The 23845-nt window shown below is 43.1% G+C and overlaps 7 non-coding genes across 7 annotated transcripts; all 7 read left to right on the forward strand.

Annotated features, from left to right (window-relative positions):
• The first annotated feature begins 22423 nt into the window (after positions 1-22423).
• On the forward strand, positions 22424-22495 carry trnac-gca (transfer RNA cysteine (anticodon GCA)). Its single transcript has one exon. It is a non-coding gene; the product is annotated as a tRNA-Cys (tRNA).
• Positions 22496-22628: 133 nt separating this feature from the next.
• trnac-gca (transfer RNA cysteine (anticodon GCA)) lies at positions 22629-22700 on the forward strand. Its single transcript has one exon. It is a non-coding gene; the product is annotated as a tRNA-Cys (tRNA).
• A 133-nt stretch (positions 22701-22833) lies between these two features.
• On the forward strand, positions 22834-22905 carry trnac-gca (transfer RNA cysteine (anticodon GCA)). Its single transcript has one exon. It is a non-coding gene; the product is annotated as a tRNA-Cys (tRNA).
• A 133-nt stretch (positions 22906-23038) lies between these two features.
• Positions 23039-23110, forward strand: trnac-gca (transfer RNA cysteine (anticodon GCA)). The gene has a single exon. It is a non-coding gene; the product is annotated as a tRNA-Cys (tRNA).
• A 128-nt stretch (positions 23111-23238) lies between these two features.
• Positions 23239-23310, forward strand: trnac-gca (transfer RNA cysteine (anticodon GCA)). The gene has a single exon. It is a non-coding gene; the product is annotated as a tRNA-Cys (tRNA).
• A 133-nt stretch (positions 23311-23443) lies between these two features.
• trnac-gca (transfer RNA cysteine (anticodon GCA)) lies at positions 23444-23515 on the forward strand. Its single transcript has one exon. It is a non-coding gene; the product is annotated as a tRNA-Cys (tRNA).
• Positions 23516-23648: 133 nt separating this feature from the next.
• On the forward strand, positions 23649-23720 carry trnac-gca (transfer RNA cysteine (anticodon GCA)). The gene has a single exon. It is a non-coding gene; the product is annotated as a tRNA-Cys (tRNA).
• The last annotated feature ends 125 nt before the right edge of the window (positions 23721-23845 follow it).

Here is a 23845-nt window from a genome sequence, read left to right on the forward strand (position 1 = left end):
TATCCTTGTCATGTTCTCATGCTGGCACGACCCCTATTGTTGTATGGGACCGAACTGAGCTCTTTGATGCGATAAGTGATTTCGAGAGCAAGAGGACATAAACAAATGGATCATACAGGACGTGAACAGGAAGTGCCCCCAGACTTCAAACGAGAACCGTGAAAAACACTAGGCTCTGAGCGATTGTCTACAGTCACATTATTATTTCTCACTGTGGTCAAACCTTGCAAGTGAAAAGTGGCGATCCTGTGCAGAGGAAGATATGAGTCATTTTGTTATTGAGCCGTTACACTGGAAAAATTGTTTTGGTTTACTATCTTATTTTGTACATTTTCATTTTAGTCGTTTAGCAGACGCTCTTATCCAGAGCGACTTACAGTAAGTACAGGGACATTCCCCCGAGGCAAGTAGGGTGAAGTGCCTTGCCCAAGGACACAACGTCATTTGGCACGGCCAGGAATCGAACTGGCAACCTTCAAATTACTAGCCCGATTCCCTAACCGCTCAGCCACCTGACTCCCACACAAACTGTCTTCTTAAACTGTCTTCTAAGGTCTTGACCAACACATCCTGTCATAAAAATACAATGTCAGTTGTGCTGGTAGTGTGTGTGCGTGTGTGTGTGTGTGTTGTGTGTGTGTGTGTATGTTGTGTTTAAGTGTAAGCTTTGTCTGCATGTACACACATGCAAGTCAGTGTTTATATTTGGATTGACGTGTGTGTGTGTTGTGGGTGTATGCATGTGTGTGCTTGTGTGTGTGGAACTGTACGCGTGCGCATGTTTGAGTCATGAATCATACCTGTCTGTGTTGACTGCAGTCCCCAGAGGAGGAAATGTAGAGCTGCATAGAGAAAAACAACCGCTCTGTTCAGCAGAGCTGTGATTTAAACAACCGCTCTGTTCAGCAGAGCTATGATTTAAACAACCGCTCTGTTCAGCAGAGCTATGATTTAAACAACCGCTCTGTTCAGCAGAGCTATGATTTAAACAACTGCTCTGTTCAGCAGAGCTATGATTTAAACAACTGCTCTGTTCAGCAGAGCTATGATTTAAACAACCGCTCTGTTCAGCAGAGCTATGATTTAAACAACCGCTCTGTTCAGCAGAGCTATGATTTAAACAACCGCTCTGTTCAGCAGAGCTATGATTTAAACAACTGCTCTGTTCAGCAGAGCTACGATTTAAACAACCGCTCTGTTCAGCAGAGCTATGATTTAAACAACTGCTCTGTTCAGCAGAGCTACGATTTAAACAACTGCTCTGTTCAGCAGAGCTATGATTTAAACAACTGCTCTGTTCAGCAGAGCTACGATTTAAACAACTGCTCTGTTCAGCAGAGCTACGATTTAAACAACTGCTCTGTTCAGCAGAGCTATGATTTAAACAACCGCTCTGTTCAGCAGAGCTATGATTTAAACAACCGCTCTGTTCAGCAGAGCTATGATTTAAACAACCGCTCTGTTCAGCAGAGCTATGATTTAAACAGGAGTTGATGCAACAGTGAGGCCCCTTCCTGTGACGATCCTGCAGTCCACAGCTCCTGTGCCAAGTTACTCTACGTATATTAAAAACTCTCCGCTCAGGTGAAACGTTACACAGCTGACAGCATGGTCTGGCACCAGGAACCTGTAAGAGATAAATACCTCGGATTTACAGAACTGTGAATAATCCCTGGTTATAATATGTACCTACAAAATCTCTAACACCCAAATCAGCTATAAAAGGTTGAGCAATAACAAGAAAGCTGGGACCAATTTGCTTTACAACCATGTAGATTATGAAATCTGTTTTGAGGCTCAATAATGTAACATTTGCAGCAATACTTGATATATTTTCTATGCACTGCCCCTGGTATTTCAAGGGCAAAGTCAAGTCAAGAAGTCTTCAGATCATAAATATAATTATGTATGTGTCTATGTGAAACAGGTATGTCCCTAGTCAATGGTGTGTAACATCAGGCCGTTTGGGAAAGGACCTTTAGATCAGTCTCCCATTGTGTTTCAGAGTGAGACATAATCGTTCATTAACCTCTGACCTGGAAGAGATTGACTCCCTCCTGAGACTCAGAGGCATTGTTCTCCTCCCTCCACAGCTGGGTCGGGGAGAAGGAGAACGTACATAATGATCTTTAATGGATCACCCAGATGAACACGCAGTGCGTTTCTCCTTTCAATTACGGAGGGGATCATCTAAATGAGGCGGAGCTGTGGGCTGTGGTACCAGACGGCCTCTGGGAATACTGTGGGGGGGTGGGGGGTCGTTCACCCCCCACCTCAGGAGGTCCCTGAGGAGGGTGCTTTATTGAGTGAGTGAGTATGTGTACACATCTGTGTGTGTGTGTGTGTGTGTGTGTGTGTGTGTGTGAGAGAGAGAGTACACATTTCTGTGTTTGCATGTACAGTACTGTGCAGAAGCCTTAGGCACCCAAGATTTTTCCCGTACATATTTTCTTATATATTAGTACTGTAAGTATGTGTGTTTACACATTTGAGCGTGCATGTATGTGTGTGTGTGTGTGTGTGTGTGTGAGAGTACACATTTGTGCGTGTGCATGTATGTGTGAGAGTACAGATGCGTGTGTGAGTAAACACAGGTTTATTGCTGTGTATATTTTCACCCATATGTGTGTGTGTGTGTGTGTGTGTGTATTTCCCTGGTATCACGGACGTGTCATCTCTCAGCCTGTGCCCCGAGGGGCAGGAGTTTATTGTCACTGGTCGCAGGCTGACAGGGAAGTTAATCAATCTGGCAATTTGGTGCTGTTGAGGTCTTAGCCTGTAGGGTCCTTCCTCCCTCTCGTCCTCTCTGTCAGCAGTGAGGCAGGAGGACACAGGGAGATGTGTCACATGTGTTCCAGCAGGCCATCAGAGACATCAGGAACAGAAAATTAATATATTAAAGCAGATATTGATTGGTTTTACCAAGTTATTTCTCAGCCAAAAGTCAATGTGCTAAATATGTCCCTGTTTTTTATACTCGATTGTTTGTGTTAGTGTTTATGTGTTTTTGCGTGTGTGTGTGTCTGTATGTGTTTTGGTGTGTGGGTTTGTGTGTCAGAGTGTGTAATAGAGTCTGAAAATTACAATGACTCTTTAGTCTGAAGTGAAACCGATCACACCGTTCGTCTCCACAGTGTTGTGATGGATGTGATGTATTTGATAATGATGGCCCATTTCAGCACTTTCTGCCCAGGTAAGCATGGCTGTCTCTCCAGGGCAGGGAGATCACAACAGGTCACAGCATCACACGCTTAATTTAGTTAATAGACACAGGAGAGGGAGGACGGCCTGTGAGGAAGGACAGGAATCAATGAACAGAGTCTGTAATGAAATGACACGTAACCTTGATAGAGGTGGAGGGCATCGGCCGGGGTGGAATCTGCTTAGATACAGACTATCTCAGCCTCTTTTGTTACAATATACTGTCGTTTTTTTCTCCTTTTGTTCCGTCTTGCTTCTTTCTTTCGATCCTTCTCCCTTCCTTTCCTCTTTTCTATCCCATGTCCACATATTTTCGCGCTGACGGTTTCCGGGCACTGTAAGAATGGGTCATTCAGTGTTAAGGAAAATTGTAAATGGAGACATTTAATACTGTAAGCTGGAGACTGAACTCTCCTCCAGTGTCGTCTCGGAACTTGAACCATTAATCCTCTGTAATTTAAAATCCCGAAAGTTGCAGATTACTTATCGTTTAAATTAATCTCTGGAATTCCCACCATGCTGAAGAGATACAGGACAGTTTACTGTACCGCCTCAGAATATATAGAGCAACAACATAGCACTTTACTCATTGGCTTCAGTGGCACAGCAATGCCATAGACTGGTTGTAAATAGGAAGTTAAAATATATTTCTTTGAAATAAGATAATGTCCTAATCACGATCTTAAACCATCTCAGAGAGTAGCTGTTGGGAGTTGCTGTGGTTACATAAATAGATTCCTTCCGGTCTTGAGCTTTGAAAAGCTGTTGTGTCCAGGTTTAATGGATTAGCTAATTTAATGTTATACATTTGATATTTAAAAAATGATAAATTTCAGATGTTGGTGTTAGAATTATACTTTTCAGAATGCAAATAATCTTAAATGTTTTGATCTAAAATGTAAATAGTTGGTTTAAATGTCAATAGGAAAATGTTGTTTTATACTAGATTAAATGTAGCATATATAATTATTTTCAAAGTAGCAGTAGTAGCATGATTCTCCGTTTTTTTTGCACCCCGGAGAGTCCTCTGACTCTTACCTTTATTCACCCCCTCCCCCAGCACACACACACACACACACCCTCCCCCAGCACACACACGCACACACACACACACACAGGCACACACACACACACACACACACACACCCTCCCCCAGCACACACACGCACACACACACACACACACACACACACACCCTCCCCCAGCACACACACACACACACACAAGTCCTTTTAAGTGACCTGTTCAAGCATAAAGCTGTAACACTGGGCCATAAACCACGCCAGGCCCATTACTAATGCTTCTAATGTGAAATCAATACCTCCTACTTCAAAAAAACAACAAACATCAACTACTTAAACTCCAAACTACAAGTTTAGCTGATATACAAGCAAATATCATTGAGAAAGCCATGAAGGTTGATTGGAAATAAATCTTTTGCGTGCATTTTTGGATCAAATATGACTGGAAATGAGGGCGAGCGAAATCTAACCTGGCGTTGGGAAATGCAGCATCAAGGTAATTCAAGCTATCGCGACAGCTGTGGGACCTCGTCGATTACTTCCAAACACCGATTTTTCCCCCTCCTGATATGAGACTGAGCCGTGTGAACGTTCTCCAGTCTGAACCCAAACACACACGGCCGGGATCCCCTCACAGAGATGTGCGTGTTGGTTTGTTCAAGCCCATTTGATATGGTGCTCCTAACATAACACTTGAAGGTGCTCCTGGAAACCTCAGACAGGTTACAACATCTGTCCTGACATACAAGTCAGGTGGCTGAGCGGTTAGGGAATCGGGCTATTAATCAGAAGGTTGCTGGTTCGATTCCTGGCCATGCAAAAAGTATGTTGGGTCCTTGGGCAACGCATTTCACCCTACTTGCCTCGGGGGAATGTCCCTGTGCTTACTGTAAGTCACTCTGGACAAGAGCGTCTGCTAAATGACAGAGTTTTGTTTTCAAACTATATGTTTTGTTGATCAAACTGTAGTTTCCATATAAAAGTATGTGGTAAATGATTAAAATGTTAAGTGAAATGCAATGATTGAGTTTTCACAAAAAATAGACAGGAGACCTGTGACACCATTAAACTGCCTGGGTTATGACTTGATGCACGGCCAGCTTGAACACAGCATTCACAGCAGGGAATGTTAAGACAGCTTTCATTCGAAGCTATGGAGCCTAGCTTTCCCAGAATAGCAGTGCTTTGTAACTAGCATGTGATGGCCAGGGAATGTGGTGAGTATTTGCTAATGGTGGAGACGATCTCCCTGTCTCAGCAGGTATTGCCTGCATTCACAACATTGCACAGACAACCGTGTCATAAATCATCAATCACCAGTGTGGCAATTAATGTAAAATTCCCTTCACGATTGTATGATCGTAGACTACGTATAACATACAAGGATATGATGATATTGCATACCAGGATGGTTCATTTTCAAAGAGGTCAAAGGTGAGATTATCCCGTATGGAAACTAAGCCGTAATGAGTGATGACAAATGGTCCCATAATCATTCTTCAAATTCACCAACCCTGCATAAAAGTCAACACTTAACCTGGGTGTGTGACCATGGGATACAACAAGTTTCTCTTCAGAGTAGATCCTCTGGTGTTTATATTTAGATCTTGACAGGGATTGTGCTTGGAACTGCATGGAAACTATTCTGAATTTAGAAACTAAGATGGGACAATGGGACAATGACAGAGATCAAAACGTTGATGGTGGGGTTAGTGGGATCTGAAACCACCTAGGTCTTACACTGCAAATGGAGATTCATGAATTGCTAAAGAGCAGTGGACTTGCAAGCCATTTTGGGAAGTTATGACGGTCATTTAAAATGTAGGTTAAAACTAAGATGGAGGGTCAGCCTTAAACACAAAACAGCAGGGGTTGTAACAGTCTGCTTTCAAAGGGAGATATATGGGCCGGGCAGCGACGGGATCAGTTGCTTATGGAACCTAAAACCTTGGATGACAGTGAGACACTTTTAAATGGCAAGATGGATAAGCTCCTCTTGGCACTGGCCGACACGGTTAAAAGTCTTGCTTTTTCAAACGATCCAAATCTCTGCTTGTTTAATGTAAACAACAGTTTAAAGGAGCAGCGGATGGTTAAGTGTAGTTGTGTGTCGACTGTGATTCACTTATTTCCTTTTTGCAATAGTGCTTTAAGAGCAACAACATATGGAGAACGTTTTCATAAACTGTATGCTAATGTTCCTTGAAATGCATAAGAGGCAGGCCTATCATGATTTTAGGTCAGGGTATTTGATGTTGTGAAAGTCTAAATGCAACTGTAAGAGATTTAAACTCAACCTTCAGTGGTCACTATGGCCACCCTTAATTTATTACAGAACACTACCGATATGATTACATGCTAAGCTTCAACTTGCAAGCACATTAACCAGTTTTAAATTACCTCTTAGGGATGTCTGGCATTTTGGAGATGGCATTTCAGCTCGGCGCGGTAGTTATCCGTGTTGTTGATTTTAGTTTTGCTAATCTTTCACAGTTAGGCCAACGTCTGTCTCACCTCGTTTGGGGGTATCACGGGACCGCAGGTATAAACTTCCCAAATCAATGGCATATGTTCTGCATTACACTGGGAACGCGCTCTTAGAAGCGCTATCCCTGAGAGTGGCACACACCGATGACAGACGCGGTCTGATTCCACATATGTTGAAATGTAGAAAGCGTTACATGTGCTCTTTGATATCAGATGATTTATAAGGCCTTGACACCGGTTGAGAACGTCTTGGATGAAGGAAGAGAGAGGGGCCTGCACTGAGAGAGGTCTATCAAATCATGTTCAGACTTAAAACAAATTGTATGGCATTTTCATCAACTGTTTTTATTCAGACATTTTTTTTCTTATTTTCGTTTTATGTCGTTTTGAGAATGACGAACTTCGTTTTCTCAATTATGTGTTTGCGCTGTGGGTATTTGCTACTCAGTTGACCTTTGAACAAAATGTACAGAGGTCATGAGGTGTATTAAGTCCGATAGCTTGCATCTCCTGACTCTGTCCATCATCACGTCTGCCAAACTAGTGAAATCCGATCCCGGTTTGATTGCGACCACAAGACACTCATCAATATTCACTGCCTCCACATTACAGATGACATGTGGCAAAACCCAGGAATTTTAATTGACCTTCTTTCAAAGGGGCTTCGGGAAACACTCACTCAATATTAGAAAGGCACACAGACTGTAGGATTCAATTAACTGTTGAAGTAAAGTTAGGGTCGGACAGAAACAATGAACGTAGGAGCTGGATCGGAGACTGTACGGTTGCAGCGAGGACTCGAGCCGCTCTGCGTTAGAAAAGCGAGGTTGAGTGGGGTCGTTGTCCCGTGAGGTATAATTATATCAGACTAAGCTTCTCGCTCCAAGATAAAGTTAAACTAACAGACTGATCTGCGACACTTCTCAAGTTTGAAACCAAAGCACCGTGGATAACTCAATTAGCTAATGGGGGAATGCGCAAACCCTTAATAGGGATTGTAGGGGATGAGGATGGTTGTTCTCAAACATTAATTACCTATCGCATTTCTGTCAGTCATCAAAGTTACATGGCTTATGGCATGGCTAAATCAGTATTCAGCTGAGCACTCCTCTTCTATTAGAAACGTCAGTCTCCTGCTTGGTAGTGTAATCCAGTCAGATCTGTTGGTGACTCCTGCCCTTGCAACAAGGCCCAGCCCTGCAGATGAGCTGCTTAGCTTCGTCCTGGGGATGGCTTAATTTGGTTTACAAGGCATACATAAATATTTCAGCGGCAGGACTTGGTCATTCTTAACATCTCAGAGTACAGTGCAGTGGGCACGAGGGCAATTAATAACGTACAGTTAGTGGTGACAGCCCATCTACCCCAGACAGGGTAATTGACAGTATCCATGCAGTGGTTAGCGTCTCTCTGCATCTCTATTACGGCATTCTTTATTCAATAACACCTCAGAAACCAACCTGACAACATGCAGCGCTGAAAACAACATGTTCAAAATAAAAGTTTTTAAACTCCATAGTTTGTATTTTCTCATTGCATTCACAACTGTTTAAGTAAGTCATTCCCACATACAAAATATTTCACCGCCCCAGCAATGGTTGTAGTATGAATATACAGTATATAGTATAGTTGTGGTTGTAGTTTGCAGGTATTGTGTAACTGCCCTCATAGTATACAGTTATAGTATTGTATGGCAGGTATGCCATGGCAAGTGTGTGAATGAATCTTGAGTCTGCAACGCAACAGGTCTGAAGACAGGAGAATGTTGCTTGGACGAGGGAAAGAGAGAGGGTTATTAGTGACATGGTCCAGGGAAGATTTTTTATGGATCCTTATAAATCTGCACTCGGTGAAATTAAGCCATCCTCTATGATAGTGAAGCTAAATCGTTAAATTATACTATGTGGAGTACATCACCACTACTGACAACTTAAACATGATGACTCTTGACAGATCTTAAGGGCTGTCAAGCTATATATATATATATATACAGCTCCTAGCCCCACCCCCATAGTTTCTGTATTTCTTTTTAAGTACTATCCCTCGAGCAGGGGCATATTGATTCCTACAGAGCCTGGTTCCAACAGTGGAAATGCAGTGAGAAACGAGGGAAAGTTCCTAGGCAACGCTCCTGCGTTGGAAACATAGCTTTAGCTACCCTCTTTCCTCATCAACCATCAAACACAAGCCTGTGAGCACCCCGGTATCCCCAAGTCATGCTAACGCCAAAGGCTAAAGAGGACCATACTGCGACCTGGAGCTGTGAACACAAAGTAGTCCTTGCTGTGGCAGCCTGTTTGTTTACATGCGGCCCCAGATAATTAGCCCAGAAGTAATGACTGGTCTCTGATGACAGCCGCTGAAACTGGATCCCCCTGTGTGAGATGCTCTCCCTGTCACTCTCCCCTGCACAGCAACTGTGGAAGGGGCTATTTTCTGCCGCGGCTGCTCTGGGCTAGCCTGGCGCCAGCCCCCGGGACCTATCGGGATGGGGGGGGGGGGGGAGAGGAGGGGTGGCTGACAGGCCCAACGCTGCCATTCGCCCCTTAACCCCACACGCCCAAACACCAAACGCCACCCGGAACCCAACACTAAAAACACTGTCAGGGTCCACTCGCACGGTCCGTGTCGGCGGACTGGAATGGTAGAAATGCCCCGGCATGTGTTCCCCACCCGTTACCTCTGCCCCGGCCCCATGTGCTCCAAAAACGCTTTTAGCGTCCGACCAACGTTGACCGTGAAGTAGTGAGAGAATCTCTGAACAACAGTGAGGGAGAAGAGCAGTGCGATCACGTGGCGATCTCTCTTGGGGAGATATCTGGATGACGAATGTGATTTGCTGAATGGCCACTAACATGTACTCAAGCTGTCAGGCTGGCAGCATCGCACACAGTCACAGCTTAGTGGAGCAACGCGTTTGATCTGCTTCAAATCTAAAGCAAACACAGTCAACAAGAAGGAATCAGCAGCCCAACATAATGCAGCTTTAGTGAGAAAACATTGACCCTCCCTGAGCAGTTATGAAAGCTTTACTGCCAGCCAAGTGCAAAGGCCTGGCAATCCGTGGTACTTGAGGAGGGCAGAGGGGTTGGCGGGGGTCCAGTCTCGAACCCAAAGAGCAGGCTGAGTGGTTCTTTCACCAGATACACTAACCCCAGGATGTAGAACACATATCTCTGTGAAAGTGCTGTCACAGACTTTTGTGTGCACTTCTAAACACATGGCTGTACTGTCTTCCTTCACCCTTTGTATGTTGCTTTGGATAAAAGCATCTGTTAAATGACTGCAATATAATGTGACAATGTCAGGGCTTGTCAGGTCACCACAACAGAGCTTGAAGATGTTCTTTTTCTCTGAAAGTTCGATGAGCAACAGTGTATTGAAGATTGTACACGCAGCTTATGCTGAGAGACTGATTTAGATGCTGCCATACACTGTCTGTTCCCATGAACGGCCTGTACACAGACAGGCTCCAGTGTGGGAGACCCACTGTTTTCAGGAGGAGGGGTCACTGACCATTCCTGGAGGAGGGGACCCTGCGCTGAATTTCTCCTCACCAGATTTCTTCCATTGTTTCTCTAAGAGCTTTCCTGGGAGTTTTTCCCTTGTATTCCTCGAGGGTTTAAGTTGGTTTAGGTTCAGTTCTATGGGCGTATGTGAAGCCCTCTGTGACACTGCTTGTAAAAAATACTGAACAAATAATATTTCATTTGTTTCTGGTGACCTGGTAGGTTGGTGTGTCCCAACATTAGCAGCGAGGCTACATATTTAACTCTTCCTCTCTAGATGTCAGTTGTTTTTAAAGGTGTTCCTCAAGTGTAACCTAAAGAAGGGATGGAAACCAGGCCTCGTCTTGCTGAAACAGAAAGCCGAGATTGCTGCAGCTGCGTTTTCAAGACGCCAGGTGTTTCTTCGTTGCATAATTAGAGTGTGCATCACTTGAGTTCCTTGCAGAGGACGGTTTACGGATTGTCTCACTTAGACACAGAATGTTTAGAACCTTTATGTCAACCCAGAAACAAAAAGAAATGTAATCGTACTCGAAAATGTGCATGGAATGCATCAATTAAGAATAGATACTGGCAATACAACTCTGGAATACGCAATAAAATGAAACCTGAATCGCACTAAATCTAACATGAACTTGATAACTCCTGGCCATAATGAGCAGTTGAAATGGAGACATGAAGTGCTGGTGTCCAACACGTATCTCTTTTCCTCTCAAAGGTTTAGAGGTTACATCCTTGCTCTTGAAAGGCAGACACTAACATTTAAAAGGCCTGGAGGACCGAGGGGCCGCCACTTGTGACCTCCAAATGGTATTCATTCCTTGTCGGTCTTGTGTGTGAAACATTTCTGTTGACACCCGGCAATGCAGCGTTGATGAGTTAATCTAGCAGCTGAGTGTGTCCTTTAACTACCCCCCAACCCCCTGCAGCTTTGCAGAAAACCGGCCCTTATCTCCATGGGAGAGGGATAAAATAGCAAACCCGCTGTCGTAAATCCACAGGATACTTCTGGAGACGTGTCGAAGCGCTCCACTTTCTTTTCCGTCGTTTCGATTCGCGATGCTCTTCTTCTCCTCCTCCTCCTCCTTCTTCTTCTTCTGTTTCAGTCTGGAGTGGAGACGGCTCACCCCTCCCAAGCAGGTATCCAGGGTAGCTAATGGGAGGGGCGGGGGGGGCTCCAATGAGAAGAGGCCTGGTGCTGGATGGTTCAAGATACCTGTAGGGTGCAGTGGGGGGTTAAGCAGTACCAGTAATAATGGGTCAGCATGAAGCTCACCTGTGCATGGTTGTGCATTCTGCAGACCAGGTTGGGAAGGGAATTCTAAATGTGTATTCCCAGCAGGGGGTAGAGAAATAGGCAGCCTTAGCACTGGATATTACTTTAGCCCTTCTGGATGGTGTCCAGCCCTCCCTGAGATCAGGACAGTAAAAATAGGCTGGCAGTATGTCCTGCCACGAATATGAAATCTACCCCAGGCTTGTTGCCTTATTGTATGGGGGGGGGGGGGGGGGGGGGGTCCGGGCAGTGGATATCTGTTACTTCGTAGAAGCTTCTTGATGCGTGGCCTTATTAGACAGCTTTAGTAATGTTTCATATCTGCATCCACTTCTTCTCACCGGGAAAAACCCTGTTTTGGGTGTGTTGGTGACAGCTTTGTTGTGAATCACACCGTTCCTAAATCAGTAACTATGTTTCAGAGTTTTTTTGTGAATGTGGTGGCATGTCTGATTTTTGTTGTTGCAATCTGATCATCAAATAGTCCTAGTTATGGCAAAGGAGTCTAATGGATTTTTGCCCACAAAAAAGTGCATGTAATAAATTATAAGCACAAAGTACAACAAATATGTATGTGATAAAACCTTAAGTTTAATACTGGTTCATAAACATATTATATGCATTAATTACAGTATATGTTAAATAAAATAAAAACTGATACAATATGCATTAATTATAGGTTTATGCTATAGTAAACATAGCATATTGTACATTATATTCTGTATAATACTAATACTAATAGGGAGTCTGGTGGCTGAGCGGTTAGGGAATCGGGTTAGTAATCAGAAGGTTGCTGGTTTGATTCCCAGCAGTGGAAAATTATGTTGTGTCCTTGGGCAAGGCACTTCACCCTACTTGCCTCGGGGGGAATGTCCCTGTACTTACTGTAAGTCGCTCTGGATAAGAGCGTCTGCTAAATAAAGTAAACGTAATACATGACTATGCTATTGTAACATAGCATATTGTAAATTATATTCTGTATAATACTAATACATGACTGTACTATTTTACTAGATTTATTTTCTTCTATGATAAGCTTTTTAATAATCTTATCAGCCTCCATAGCTGTGGTCAGTGACCACAGTGTTGTCTGCTTATTAGACGCAGGAGCCTTCTTCCTGTGGGAAAGTGTGGCTCCTCAAAACAAGGAATTTCTGGGCGAGCTGTATCTTAAGGTGGGAATGACTGGAGCATTCTCTCCCACTGACAGCTCCTCTGACGGTGAGGAATTCACTCCCTGCAGCACATTTTCACGGGTTTAAGACAGCACACTGGCTGTCTTATGAGTATATCTCACTTATGGAAGAGGCAGAAACAGCTGTACTCAGAGACTTGAGTGAGAAAGGGACAGCCCATTTGTTTATGGTTGACACCTTGAGGTCGGAAAATGTATAGCATCTGTGTTGGGTCCCCTAATTTATGTCAGCGTTTTACTTTTCGCCCACGTCGTTTTATTTACGATGTTCCATCGTGGAAACTCAAGACATTGTGCTATCCCTTCCTCACAGTATCACATACACAGGCCAGTGACTGTCAAGTGTTAATCGCTCCAACCAATATACAGTATATAAATATATTTATTCAAAGGCATTACAGCTGTATCTGTTTCCCCACACGCCATAGTGCTTAAAGAATGCATCTCAACCGTGTAGTTAATGTTTACAAGGCCTCACAACACTTCATGAGATTTGACTTGAGGTGTTGCTCACAGCTAATGCATATGGTAATGTCCCGGTTTCCGCTAAATACACAAGCTTGGAGGGGGGGCATTCTGTTTCGTCATTGTTACACCTTGTAAAACCATGATGGAATGTTTTGACAGTTGTGCCGATTGTTTGGAATTCCTCGTCTTTTGACTTCCCTTCCCTGACGAGGTCTGCAAGTGTGAGATCAAGGCTCTCGCCTGGTCGCTTCAGGCACGGGGTCGTCTCTCCTCAGCCCCGAGGAGGGTGAAGGAGGGTGGAAATTGTCACCTCTGATAGATTAGGTTCCTGTCACCAAGCAGTTATAAACATAGTACCTTTCCATGCACTTCCCAGTGCCTCTTTCCAGTCTCTGAGAAGTCACACCTCTCTCTATTCCAGCTTCCACAGGCTCTACCAATCGCTCAAACACTATTAAAACGACACACTTCTGATGCTTGATGTTTCTGCTGCGCTTAACTACAAGCACTATTTGTATGTCACTTTGGATTCAAAGCATCTGCTAGATGAATTAAATGCCATGTAACAATGAAGGGAGCACCTCTCGTCTCACCAGTGGATGGAGAGCCCGGGGTGTTCGCCATGAGGAACACCACACTGACCCCTGACCCCTGCTGACTGAAATAAGTTTCATGGAGACTTGATCCTCCTGGTGATCTGAGTTCATACTGCATTATGGGTTTTGATATTTGCCTGACTCTGGAATTCGGTGCAATGCCACCCAGTCCCATTAAAGCCATTTAACCCTTGTGTTATCTTCGGGTCATTCTGACCCATCGGTCATTGTGACCCACCGTCGTATTGCGACAAATTTACCTCATACAAAAACAAAGTGAAGCATTTTCTTTTAACTGTCGGGCTGTCTCAGACCCCCCACATTGGAATGGTTAAAAGAAAATAATTTTTATTTGTTTTTGTATTGGGTAAAATTGGGTAAACACAATGATGGTTCGTTATGAACCTTTGGGTCATGTGACCCGAAGGCAGCACGAGGGTTAAGATCACACATTTGCACTCTTTTTTATTTTCAGAAATGTGCATGTTTTGTTTGTTAGGTTATTGCAGTGATTATGTGATTATATACCATGACATTAAAATGTTGCATAATACTATTGTTGTTGTCTCATATTATGTATTCCATTGTATTATATTATACTGCATGATGAGAATTACTTTCTTTAAATACTCTGGATTCACCTGAACCTGAACCTAGTCCCAATGGAAACATGAAGAATGAATCAAATCTATGAACAACCAGTTATCTTGCTTCGTACAGTTATAGCAGCCACATTTTTAATTGCGCTAACAGAGAGTATTTCACTGAATGCTGTGCGTGTGTTTGTTTCCAACGTGGGTTGCCATGGTATCAAACAGTAAAAACAATCCTCGGTGACTGATTGGGCAACTGTGGCAGTAGGAACCCCACAGAGAGTGCTGGAACGTTCCTGGGAAACAGGATCCATCCGGGAGCTAACGATCATATCTCTCCGATTGCATGGTATCACATACTGATATTTTTCCTATAGAATGGTATCACGTATTGGTATCTCCTGCATGGCATCTCATAGTGATATCTCTGATTCAAAATAGTATGACATTAAATTAAAAACCTAATCCTATTTAATCCGTAAAGCCCCTTTTTACAAGCACTGTCACAAGGGGATTCAAGTATAAATGGGATCAGCAGCTATGCCCTTAACCAAGCTAAACCATCTGAGAAGACAACACACGTCCAAATAAGGTCTGCAGAAGCCATTCAGTGAGGTTAATAACAATATCACGTTTTCACTTAGCAGATGTTTTTATCCAAAGCAATGTACAAAACAGGGGGATGTGGAAGTTTAATGAACTAAAACAAAGCTTATGTACTTATCAAGTGTTCCCAAAAATCTGAGATGGGCTTCGGTGATGGACATAGATGGAACTGACAATGGTTTGTTCCTGTGTCCTGCCAATGCATTCATGATACGTTGTCTATGCACCATGTTAGCATCTGTTTCATCACAAGGACAATATTTCTGTGTTGCACCTGTGCACCTGAAAGAATATACAAGCATGTCTTTACAAATAGACGTGGCCAGTAGAGAGAGAATGATTTGTTCTAGTGACGCATGCCAGGGTGTGAGCTATTAAACACAGGCCCTTTAGATCTATCACAAACAATGACATGAATTTCAGGAACTCCCTATGAGCTTACCAAAACATCAGGAGCACTTCACACCGAACCCTGCTAACGTAGTCTTCGGTAATCAATTTTACTGTCATCACACAACAACCACTTTTGGTGGCCCATTGTTGTTTGTCAAATAATCTCCTTTTCACATCAATGGCGTCAAGAAATGTTTGCTCATGTTGAGATTTTAAGTCCCGGACTGCTTGTGAGAAAATATCCAACAACATGACAACTGTTCTGCTCAGGGCTACAAAGATTACTCTAAAGTTAGCTATATTACATGGGACAAAGGTGTTAGTGCTAATTTAGCTCAACTGTGTGGTTGTCTGTGGCTTGATCTCGTGCCATCTGGTGACAGCTTTTACCGGAGGTTGGCGTGGGTCCATAACCTTACTACCGTGGGCCCGGTAATGCCTCAGTCTATTTATACAGCACCAGCACATGTCCGTAGCAGGTTTCGGACAGTGGCATTAACAAGCTGAGAATTTCGAACAAAGTAAATGCGGGACTTGGAGAATTTCCTGGCACTGCGCGCATGTTGCTCTGGAATATTTGGGATGGCTGCCCTCGTGTTGAAAAGCGTCCATTTCCTCAAAGTGGACGCGGGAATGATTTTCGCAGGAGGGGTACTGATGTATTTTCTCCGCCCTCGCTGCCAATACCCACAACCAGAGCACCCCCCAACCGTCTACTCCTGGGGATTAAACACAAGGCGGACCACCTTCGGTCTTCGTCACGCATTGTTCTCTGTTGTACTGCGACAGACACATTTTAGCACGGCTGTAGCAGGACATCTGGCCATGCAGCGGCTGCCACCTGTTTCCATGGAACGATTGTCCATGAAACTGGGATCTGTGATATGCCCATTTGTCGGCTGCATTAGTTGCAGCGCGTCATGTGATGTGACAGTCTAAGCTCTGGACTCAAAAGTATCTCATATTTCCCATTAAAAATGAACAGAGAGTGTGCATGGGTGTTGTGTGAAAGAGAGGCAATGAGACTGGCAACCAAGCCTGGATGATTTAGTAAGTATAGTGATTTATTATCGTCTGTTTTAAGTTTGAAGAATATGCACATTCAAATCTTTAAGGTCAGGGTTATGCACCGTTAGGTGAGGCTTCACAAACCTTCATATAATGGGTGGGTTTCTTGGTGCTTTAGTCATTTTGGAAGAAAAAAGAATTGAGTTTGATAGGGAAAAAAAGTCTCGCTCCTGAAAGTGAGTTGCAGTGAAAAGTAAAATAAAATAATCAATTAAGTCCAGGAGGAAAGAAGAAAGTGAGTCTGCTTGTGGCGTGTTGACTGTGTGTGTGTGGGTGACTGTGTGTGTGTGAAGAGGGGGGGGGGGGGGGTCAACAAAAAAGAAATAGGAGGAACTTCCTGCCTTTGACTACGAGCAACTGACAAATGAACGAGTGTCGCTCTGCAGGGGGTAAAGATAAGCTCTGCTCTCTCCTCACCCATGTTAATTAGCCTTTCAGGGGAGTTTGGCTTCTCATCTCTACAAGCCGGTCATCCCCTTTTACACCATGACTTGGACATCACCTTGTTTCAGGGGACCAGAAGTTAATTGGACTAATACTTCTGCCACTACACTAGTATATTTGGCAATACCCCTATTTGTATGTTACTTTGGGTAAAATGTGTATATGTGATAGTTTCAGAACTGATGCATGAGCTCATTATGTAAGTGTTTTTTTTATTAACCCAGACACATTCCCTGACATAAACTCAAACGATGATCCTCAGAGTGTGATGACGTGACTGTAATTTTTATTTATTTATCACAAGCTCACAAACACAACAACATAAAACCAAGCATGATCATAAAGTATCCCAGATCCCAGAAGAACATGCACACGAGACTTCCTGGAGATCACAGCTACCAGCATGCCACATGGTCTTCCTGAACGGGCTTGGAGGAAGTCCCGAGAGTGTCCGAGCATGTCTGTACCCCTCCTGATCCCCTCTCTGTGACTCTCTCATTGTTTTTGGCAGAGCAGCTGTGCTGAGATTTAGATATCATCATTCAGGCAGGCAGATAGGACATCAAGACTTGTCCCCAAGGGAGTCTGGGAAGCACGAAAAACGGAATGCGAGATGTGTTTGTCCGACACAATTTGATAAAGAGTCCATATCTTAGTGACAGCAAAATGTCTCCCAAATGACTCTCTTGTAGTGTGCTCTGGCTGCCTGACTGTGTAGATTACAGTTTAGAAAGTTGATGTGCTACCTTGCTTCTATAGCTCTTGCTTCATTCTTAGGTTATTTACCCTGATTTTGAAAATTTTTTATCATTCATTATTATTTAAAGTATCTGTAGGTAACAGTTTTGGGTAGTCTGACATACAGTATTCAACATAAACGAGTGCGGGCGTTTCATCGAAAGTAACTGTTCAGATGTTTTATGATTCTGGAAGCATCGACTGCAGATGTAGCTAATACCTCCAAGGAACAATAAGTCGACTTTAGATTGCTGACATTTAAATGATTTAAATCTACATTAACATGTTGTTTCCCCTAAAAACTCTAGTCTTTTTCTAGTATATTCGTTTTATTTTACATGGGGCTTTATTTAACCTCTGGTTATTGCCTTTATTTCCTGGCTGCTTATTTGCGTCTACGTGATTTGGGCCTGGGAGTACTGTAGGGAATGTTGGAGGAGAAACTTGTCAGAAGGGAATCCAAATCAATTTGTCAGGTTAGGACAGAGGAGCCTAGTTTTTGGTTTGTTTGATTAAAAAGCAAAAGTTTTCTCAGGTGACTGACAGGGCAGCTGTGGTAGTTACATGGAGATTTGGGAAGACAGAGCAGCGTTGGGTCAACATTCCCGTCCCTGCAGCAACCATCCATTATCGGGAATCTCATTTTAGTTTTCTGATGTGGTATATGTGTTGTGCAGAGACCACAGAAACATCCGGAATTTGGCTCAGTCCTACTCTCTGGAAGGCATGCTTAGTCATCGTTATCATTCATAATTATTGTGTTTCATTAGTCTCACTGATCAATAGCAACTTGACAAGGGGTGTGAGTGTGTAGTGAAAGCAGGACTGGCGTTGAGTAAGGTCAAATGTTCAGATGTGTATCTACTACCAAGGAGAGCAATTAAAGCGAATTCCACTCTGGATTTGATCCTGGTTTTAAATGTCTCAATATTTCCTTTTAAACAGTTGTGGAAGCAATGTAGATTACTAACATGTGTTTTCACTCAATTTAACCAACTGCAGAAACAGTTTGTTCTGCTTTGATGCAGTGCACTTATACATTTCTGTATTTGTCAAGAAACATATGTGCCATCGTGTACTGCATACTCAACCAAATAACTGTATTAAACTCAAGACCATATTTACACAGATTACTAAAGAAAAGTGATTATAACCAAACATGTTTAATTAGTTGGTTGGTTTCTTGTTTGGCGTATATTGGAGTTATACATTTGATAAATACCCAACATTTAACCTACTGTTAGTAATACTAATACTACTATGGAGGAGCTAGACTTTGAAATAGAAAAACAATTTATTATTGACAGTGTGTGATTAATGCGTCTTGAACCAATAGCTCATGAAAGGGGTTCTGTGCATTTCAAATGAGCCATCGCATTGGTTAAGACCTAAATCAGGGCCTTACTCATGAAGATTTTTCCTGTCGACACATCCCAGACCACAACACAGTGTGTTTGATCTGTCTGGAGCAATCTTATTGGCATTGCCACTTAGTGAAGCACACCGAAGTACGTTGACCTTTTGGTTATCATGCTCGTAAATGTATTAATGTTATGTCCAGTTTGATGTAACTTTTACCTTCAGGACGCAGGTACATGATGCCACGGATGAGGACCAACAGAGGCATCACATCCTTTGTCCCAAGAAGTATTCAGCTGATCAATCAAATCAGATAATGTTTTTTATCGTTTCTTGCACTCTGCACTTTACATTGTACTGGACCTGCTGACATTCTTAAGTTATTCCTGCGATGCCTTCAGTTGTATCTTTGTATTATTTTATTCTTGCATTTATTGTCTCGCTGTGCTTTTTGATAATTGTGTTATGTCAACTGTCTGCAGTGTTGAATGTATCTCTGTTTTTAAGTGCAGAACAAATTCCCCTCTGGGCAATAAAGGTTTTAATTCTACCCTACCCACTACCCTACCCACGCCTTCCTCCCTCCCACTCTACACCCTACCCTACCCCTGTCCACCTCTCTCCCTCCTTGCCCTACCCCACCCCCCGCCACCCCCTCCAGCCCACCCACCCTCCCATCCGCACCCTACCCCTGCCTTCCTCTCTCCCACCCTACCCTACCCCCTCTCCTACCCCTGCCCCCTCCAGCACCCCTCCACACCCTATCCCTTCCCTCCTACCCCTCCACCTCCGCACCCTGCCCTCTTCCCTCCTACCCCTGCCCCCTCTAGCACCCCTTCACACCCTACCCTTGCCCCCCCTCTCTCCCCATAATGCTGAAGGATCCCCTTCAAGGCTGTGAACCCACCCGCCGCTCCAATGTGCCTTCATGCCTGTTGACTTCAGAAAGCTCTGATGTCATAATGAACGGCCAGAGGCTTTGATATGGCTCCTCGACAATTTCATGCTCTCAATGTTTCAGATATAGTAAGAACGTCGGCTGGCAGGTACAGTAGAAATCTGAGTTTTATTGCCCCTGGCCGGGGGATTACCCTCCCTGCCTGTGGGGAAGAGGGGTGGCAGTAGCCCTCCCTCCCTCCTTCTTTGAACCTCCAATCCACATTTCTCACGCCATGCAGTCCGACAGCAAGACCAGAATGCTGCTTATAACAGCTATGTATCAGTAGCGTTTAGGGTGTGGTGCTGTTTGCACATCTAAGGGTATTAAAATGAATCACTCATTAATTTATAGGATTAGAGTTGGATATGTGATCATGAATGTTTTTAAGAAGGAGCTTTATATCAGGTGATGGTAAAAAGGAGAATGTGAGGAACTGATGATTATGATGAATGCTTTTAAAATGCAACTATGCCTGAAAAAGTATACGTAAGTATATATTGTATTTACTGTATGTATACAGAAGGAGGTCAAAAAAGGCAGAAAAGAAAGAACAGAAGGAGAAAAAATCTGAAATTAACTATCACCCTTTATTCAGGAGCTCTTATCAAGAGCGACTTACTGTAAGTACAGGGACATTCCCCCCGAGGCAAGTAGGGTGAAGTGCCTTGCCCAAGGACACAACTTAATTTTTTCACAGCCAGGGAATCAAACCCGCAACCTTCTGATCAGTAGCCCGATTCCCTAACCGCTTAGCCATCTGACTCCCTTTGGGTATGAACAACAGAGGTTGGCTAACAGAGAGGAGAATGTGAATATGAATACTTGTGAGTGGAGCTAAAGCCCTACATAGGAGACACATGTTCAATGTCTGTTTCTCCACATAGATCTTTATTACATCAAACAGGCTGTTAAACGTCAAGACAATAGCAGCAACAAAGGCTAAGTTATTTCCTGTAATACCTTAATGATGTAATGTATTTTGCCATCAACGTGGGGGGAGTAGCAATCAGTTGAAATATGACGTTCTTGCATGATTCCTGGAGGAAATCTTCAGCACGCAACGCAACTTGACAGGGGTACAAATTTATCATTTGCTTTACGATATCCCCAAAATCAGTTCAGAATGCCTTTAAACACAAAAACAGGAGAGTGGTGTGGAGACACATGTGAAGCGTCTGTTAGCCTAGGTTCCCCCTGTGGAACATAAATTCTGAAGTTCCAGAGCAGGACATGGCTATAGTGGGACCATACTGTATTGATAAAGAGCAGTTTTCGGTCCTTGCTAATGGTTAGAGCAGTAACAGTGGACTGATTTACCTTTTGAACTCAGAAACAGAATTATTCGTGAAGGTTTTACAACTTGGGTTTGCAATGAAGCTATTTTTCCTCTACGGCCTTCTTGCAATGCAAAAAAAAAACAAATAACAGTAACACAACCCAAATAACAGTAGACTTCACATCTAGGGGAAAATTACAACACAGCTAACTGCACATCTCTTTCTATGAACAATAAGATTATCTGATGGATGGGTCTCTGGGGGTTGCGAATATATCCATGCAATTATAGCCTGTCTCTTGCACCAAGCAGTGTCAAATGACAATTTCATTAGATAAGATTAGAAACGGATAGGAGAAATTGCAGGGCATTATGACACTCTGTGCCTCAAGGATCCGCTACTAATAGAAGGTTTGACACGCTATGACAGATGTGTAAAGACTCTGAATATGAAAGGCCATTGTTGCAACTGGTTTATACTGCTGCGTTTACATTTCCTTCCACTATTATTTTCCTCACTCTTTTTTTATTGTGTTTAAAGAAAACTTTGTATGATACAGTAAAGGATAACAGCGACGTTTGATTTCCCCATGGTGAGTGATTTATGAATGCTGCATAAGGTTGACAACCCATGTTGGCAAGCATATTCTTTTAAAGCAGTAGTTACCCTTACAGAAACTCAGATCTGGGAAGACAAAATAATCAAATGAGCAAAATAAGAACAGATCCCAAACAGATGTTCAGATGGATTAAACAGCAAAACTTTTCTTTCTTTTTTGAGACCGGATATGTGCATTTCAATTAGCTGTCAACAGGCAGAGAGCTGCCGACAGGGGATTTGCAGTGCAGTTAGGTTTAATATTTACTAGGATTCTGGCATTGGTAGTCTATCTCCTAGCAACAATTTCACCAGGTCAAATTGTTTCAGAAGCAATTACAGTTTTATGTGATGAATTGCTGAGGTTCTGAAAGGTTTGATATCCAAAATGTAAGGGGTTTAAAGTGTGGTTTTATTGATGTGTTGCTTTCGGGAATCGGAAAGACCATTTCAAAGTCTCTAATCAGATGACATTTTATTTCATAAGTTAAAAAAAAAACACGTAGGAAGATAAAAGGCTTCAGATCAGACACCGGTGCTTGTGGTTGACTGTAAGTGTTACTGGGAGCTGTTTCTTCCTTTTATATGTATGTGGACATAGAGCTTGGACCTCTACACCTTCTCCACGTTTCAGTGTAACTTGGACTTCACATAGGGAGTATAGCTCAGTGGTAGAGCATTTGACTGCAGATCAAGAGGTCCCAGGTTCACATCCTAGTGCCCCCTGTGCTGTACATTGACAATGGCAGCATTTTCAATGCTTTAGAAGAAGATTTCAAACGACAGTCTTGGAAGAATTTGTAGTCAGGTATTATCTCTACACGTCCTGCTCGTTTCAAAATAACTTGGACTTTGTATAGGGGGTATAGCTCAGTGGTAGAGCATTTGACTGCAGATCAAGAGGTCCCAGGTTCAAATCCTAGTGCCCCCTGTGCTGTACATTGACAATGGCAGCATTTTCAATGCTTTAGAAGAATATTTCAAACGACAGTCTTGGAAGAATTTGTAGTCAGGTATTATCTCTACACCTTCTACACGTTTCAGTGTGACTTCAACTTCACATAGGGGGTATAGCTCAGTGGTAGAGCATTTGACTGCAGATCAAGAGGTCCCAGGTTCAAATCCTAGTGCCCCCTGTGCTGTACATTGACAATGGCAGCATTTTCAATGCTTTAGAAGAAGATTTCAAACGACAGTCTTGGAAGAATTTGTAGTCAGGTATTATCTCTACACCTTCTACACGTTTCAGTGTGACTTCAACTTCACATAGGGGGTATAGCTCAGTGGTAGAGCATTTGACTGCAGATCAAGAGGTCCCAGGTTCAAATCCTAGTGCCCCCTGTGCTTTACATTGACAATGGCAGCATTTTCAATGCTTTAGAAGAAGATTTCAAGTCTTATGAAGAATTTGTAGTCAGGTATTATCTCTACACGTTCTCCTCGTTTCAAAATAACTTGGGCTTTATATAGGGGGTATAGCTCAGTGGTAGAGCATTTGACTGCAGATCAAGAGGTCCCAGGTTCAAATCCTAGTGCCCCCTGTGCTGTACATTGACAATGGCAGCATTTTCAATGCTTTAGAAGAAGATTTCAAACGACAGTCTTGGAAGAATTTGTAGTCAGGTATTATCTCTACACCTTCTACACGTTTCAGTGTGACTTCAACTTCACATAGGGGGTATAGCTCAGTGGTAGAGCATTTGACTGCAGATCAAGAGGTCCCAGGTTCAAATCCTAGTGCCCCCTGTGCTGTACATTGACAATGGCAGCATTTTCAATGCTTTAGAAGAAGATTTCAAACGACAGTCTTGGAAGAATTTGTAGTCAGGTATTATCTCTACACCTTCTACACGTTTCAGTGTGACTTCAACTTCACATAGGGGGTATAGCTCAGTGGTAGAGCATTTGACTGCAGATCAAGAGGTCCCAGGTTCAAATCCTAGTGCCCCCTGTGCTTTACATTGACAATGGCAGCATTTTCAATGCTTTAGAAGAAGATTTCAAGTCTTATGAAGAATTTGTAGTCAGGTATTATCTCTACACGTTCTCCTCGTTTCAAAATAACTTGGGCTTTAT

Source organism: Osmerus mordax, chromosome 12 (genome assembly GCF_038355195.1).
Source record: "Osmerus mordax isolate fOsmMor3 chromosome 12, fOsmMor3.pri, whole genome shotgun sequence".
Lineage (NCBI taxonomy): Eukaryota > Metazoa > Chordata > Actinopteri > Osmeriformes > Osmeridae > Osmerus > Osmerus mordax.